The 4858-nt window shown below is 39.0% G+C and overlaps 1 long non-coding RNA gene across 1 annotated transcript; it reads left to right on the top strand.

Moving 5' to 3' along the window:
* Positions 1-340: 340 nt before the first annotated feature.
* LOC143421764 (uncharacterized) lies at positions 341-3699 on the top strand. The gene is made up of 4 exons (XR_013101330.1): positions 341-1113; positions 1472-1624; positions 1989-2079; positions 2692-3699. It is a non-coding gene; the product is annotated as an uncharacterized LOC143421764 (long non-coding RNA).
* Positions 3700-4858: the final 1159 nt, after the last annotated feature.

Here is a 4858-nt window from a genome sequence, read left to right as displayed (position 1 = left end):
ACAGAAGACACGAGCCATGTCTTTTTTCCCACAAGTTTTATTGTACATTTATTTAAAAAAAAAAACTTTTTCTCACTGGGGGACTCATACTGACTCAATTTGACTTACTACATTTATCCTTATCGGGGTTGTAGGGGGGCTGGAGCCTAACTCAGCTACGTGAGGACAAGAGGCAGGGTACTCCCTGGACAGGTCACCGATCTGATGCAGAGCTAATACAGAGCTACATCAGGAACTGTGTTGACAATGTCACCGTCAACAAAAGGGTCAGGGTGTTTCCAAATCAAAAACCCTGGATGAATAGCGAAGTGCAATCCCTCCTAAAAAGCCGCAACACTGCACTGAAAAAAAGGGACTGGCCATCTCTTGGATTTATGTAAGCATCTTGCATGTATTTAACACAATTGCCTCATGTTTTAAAGTTAAATGTAACTATATAGTGTAAAAACTACATGATATGCAGAAAGGGTGTATTAAATTGTTCATATCATGTTCAGGTGAAGTAAGTCAATAAGATAGCAACGTTAAATCTCGTGAAACCACGCGTGATTTCATCTCGCGGGCTTTGGATCGTGGTTTAAAAAAGGCATCCATCTCAGTCAAGTCGAGCAGCCAACTCTACGTTTTTGGTATGTCTTGATTTTTTGAATTAATATTTACCATATTTCAGCCAAATGTAGTTAAACGTCTAGAGTGTCGCCATGTAACATGCTAAAAAAGAGCCGTTAGCTTATTTGCTGTTTTATCTGTTGTCAAAGAATTGGCGCTTTTTCATTTGAATTTGTCTTTGGCACAAGAGCCGTAATATCACATTAAACCTAATTACGAGGCACTCATAACATAATTTGGTTTTCTGTGTGAATAGATTTGCCAACTGACTCTTCAGTTACATTGTGTATTTACTGCACCGTGGTGTTAGTGAGATTTTGGACATTGAACAGCTTTAGCTAATATCATCAGCGGCATTATGCTAGCTTACATCCCTACCCCTCCTGGCCTCACCTGCTGTCCTTTTGTTTTTGTTTTTGTTTTTTTTGCTGCACATTGAGAGACGACCTCTATTCTGCATTTCACCAGGAGTCAGCTGATGGATTGTGGGTTCAAGGTGTTATGGTAAGAAAGTATATTCTATTTTCGTTTCTGTAACTTAATTATAATGGGTTTTTTATAATTATTAGGTGCATGCATACTCACCCTATTAATACAACTGAGAAATCCAAAATCTGCCATAGGTTTAACTTATACCTGTATGTATTGCCAGAAAGGTGATTACTGGACTCGCATTAATGCACACTTGAACTGAAATGAGGTTGTAACTTGTGGGTTGTTGGGTTGCAAATCAGAAACAAACATCTTTGGATTTTTTTTAATCCCATAAGATCTGGAAACACAGTTTTTATTCAACAAAACATTACTGATTAACCAAGCACAGTGCCTGCTGTTATTTCAAAATAATTTTATGTCATTTCAGATAAAATGCAGCATTCCAGTGCATCCCAACCATGCCTTTACAGTCAAGGTTTCTGACGGAGCTGAGTTTCTCTCTGACAGTCTGCTGAAAGTGTTTGCAAAGTGATCGGGGGAACAGGGCACAAAGCTAAAGGATGTAGCTGCCATTATGACAGTAAGAACTTTAAAATTCTTTAACTACAAAGTGTATATGTATTGCATTAGGTCAGTAAAATTTTTATGCTACATCCATTGAAACAGTCAACTATTACCTGTGAGTAATGATTCCACTAAAAGGATGCCATAATTTTCGTCATGCATTTACTGGCCCACTGAGAAAAATTTATCTTTTTTAAAAAATAAATGTTCTGGAAACTATATATCCATAAAGTTGATGTCAAACAGGAACTTTTGATATTGCTTTGTAGATGCTGGTGTTGCATGTTGACTGGTTTAAAAAGTCAAGAGTTTTTGTCTGGGATCATTTTCTTCTGTGCTACTGAAAAGTTCACAAATCTCTGTTTTCTTTGTTATAATAGTCAAGGATGACATTAATGCTCGGAGTCCCTCATCAAAGTGCTCCGCATCTGTGTGAAAGACAATTGCAACATCTTGGTGCAGGAGTTCATGGTGAGTGTTTTATGAGTAGATTGTGGATTTGCAACCTTTAAAAATGCATTTAGTTATCCACTTGATCCTCATTGGACTGGTTAGGACCAGTAGTCCTCTTTAATAATTTGAAGTTCACATGAGGCCTGGTAGTGAACTCGGCCGCCGGCCCTTGAGGCCCCACCCCCACCCCTGTATTAGGGGTCACATCAGTGTGAAAAAACTTTAAATTTGTCATTCTAATGAACAAAGGAAAATCCCACCAGTATTTACATTAGCTTTTGTTTGAAAAAAAAAAAAAAAAAAAAAAAAAGACCAACTGACCAACAGCTAACCAAATTGTGGGGCTGAAAGTCTAAATTCTAACATCTTCTGAGTGACATAGCCTGGATTTCTGATGGGCCGGTGTCTTTCTAACAAAAACTAATGTAAAGCATTTGAAATTATTATGTTTTTCACCCTCTCTTAGAAACTCTGTTAGACCATGAATGGCAGCATGGCAGGCCACTCTTTGGCTATAGCTATTTACTATGTTGCTTGCATTGGTTTAAATTACTCTAACATTAGAACTGGTAGATTCAAAAGAGATGAGTTTAAAAAGGAATCTTAAAGAAATGTTTTGTGTTTAACCAGGACTTGACTGAGGCCACTGCACAGATTGAGAAAACCACAATGAACATCTGTCTCCAGAGATGCGCCAGGCAATGACTTTTCTGATGTTGTTCTTCAAGATCTGGATAACGTGACCTTTGCAGTAGCCATGCTGTTTGGACCTTTTTTATTCCTTCAACATGAGTTACCCATCACAACTCTGCTACACTTTTGAGGTGATTCAATGGGTGGTAATGGAGTTGGATGCAACTCAGCTCTCAAGAAAAGCTCACAACTAAGACAAAACTGCTCCTGCAACGAAGCTCACTGTTATGCATGTGAGGTGACCAGCTCTAGGTGAGAAGACATTTAAATCTCACACTTGTTCTGCTGCATTTTTGAAGCTCAATTCCAGGAACGGATCGCAGGGTTCATTTTTATATACTCTGCAACTGCCATGAGGACGAGCTGTTTTTTGTTGTTGTTTGTTTTTCCTTTTGCTCTGTACAAGTTCTGTTTGTCTGTTTGGCAGCATTTTTAAATTTCTCTTTGTATTTTTTCTTTCTTTTACTAGTGAAGAGATGTAGCGTGAACAGTTATACAGTCTAAATATCCCATATGGGTCGTGTGAAATGGTATTTTCAGTTTCATTCAGTTGAAGTAAAGAACGTTGAATATTTCTAAGTGTGCTGTTTTGAACCAAGATGTCACAGTATGATCAGTGCTGTAATTTTTGACAGTCACTGTATCAATGTTATTTTTGCATCTCTTGAATAAAGTTTTTGACCTGCAAGTGCTAATTTCTTTAGTTATTGGGGTAAAATGGGTAGTGTTAATAGGAAGGTGTTTGCCAATTCAGTAACCTAATTTAATGTTAATGGAAACTAACATTACCTCAAATTGTTTAGTTATAATTGTTGTTTAACTGAATCTTGATGTCAGAGGCCTTAAATAGAATGTTTTGTATTGTTCTTTCCCAACATTTTTCAAAAGAAACAGTCTAATTTCTTTGCTGCGATTGATTCCAGAGAACACGGAAGAACTGACATTATTTAACTGTTGATTTATATAGATTCAGTAGAGGAGTAGATGTCAGTTTAATTCTTTACCTACTGCAGTGAAATTAGACATGTTGTTTTGAAAGGTTACTGGTGCCAGCAACCATCTTGGAAGAGAACAATACAATCTGTTATAAGGCCTCCATTTGAAAATTGTGTATTTGATACTAGAATATAATAGCAAAATGTAATTTGAAGATAACATGTAGTATTTAAGTGACCAAGTAGTATTGGGTCAAAGTTATTGAATCGTGTTGGGATAACGTGAGAAAATTGTGAAGGATTAAAATATTCCAAGAGCTCAAATTACTTCATCAAAACATGTTTAAGTCACATTTTATCAACACAAATTGCACAGGTTTATTGAACATGAATAAATTGTGTTAATTTAACTCAATTGTTTAAGTTGCTGCCAAAGCAAAACATCTGTGTGCAACAAATGTCCACCATTGAATTAAGTAAATCCAACAACATATTTTTTTCAGTGTGCCTTCAAGTCAGGGGACAGGGCTGCGTATAGGGCGGCCAGGGCAGACCTGAGTAGAGGCATCAGGAAAGCTAAGGCTGCCTATAGGAGGAGGATTGAAGATCACTTTGCTGACAACGACCCCAGAAAAATGTGGCAGGGGATCAATCACATTACCAACTACAGAAGCAATAACCAGGCAACATCTAGGACTGATGCCTCACTGGCTGAGGATCTAAACCGTTTCTTTGCCCGCTTTGAGACGACCAGGCCCCCAGCTGCCACACCACTTCCACCCGCCCCTAGCACTGGCACACTAACACTCAGGGAGCATCAAGTGAGGTGTGTTCTAAGGTCAGTGAATCCCAGGAAGGCGGCAGGTCCTGATGGAATACATGGAAAGGTTCTCAGAGCATGTGCTGACAAACTGACCGGAGTCTTCACTAAAATCTTCAACCTTTCCTTGTCATCAAACACCGTCCCGCCCTGCCTCAAAACCTCCACCATCATCCCCATCGCCAAGAAGACAGCTGTGGCCAGCCCAAATGACTACAGGCCTGTTGCACTTACGCCTGTAGTGATGAAGTGCTTTGAGAGACTGGTCTGTCAGCACATCAGGGCCGGTCTGCCTCCCACTCTGGACCCCCACCAATTTGCCTACAGGACAAATTGATCCACCGAGGAC

The sequence above is a fragment of the Maylandia zebra genome, linkage group LG13 (assembly GCF_041146795.1).
Source record: "Maylandia zebra isolate NMK-2024a linkage group LG13, Mzebra_GT3a, whole genome shotgun sequence".
Classification (NCBI taxonomy): domain Eukaryota; kingdom Metazoa; phylum Chordata; class Actinopteri; order Cichliformes; family Cichlidae; genus Maylandia; species Maylandia zebra.
Note: the sequence above shows the minus strand (reverse complement) of the source record. Positions and strands in the feature narration are given on the sequence as shown.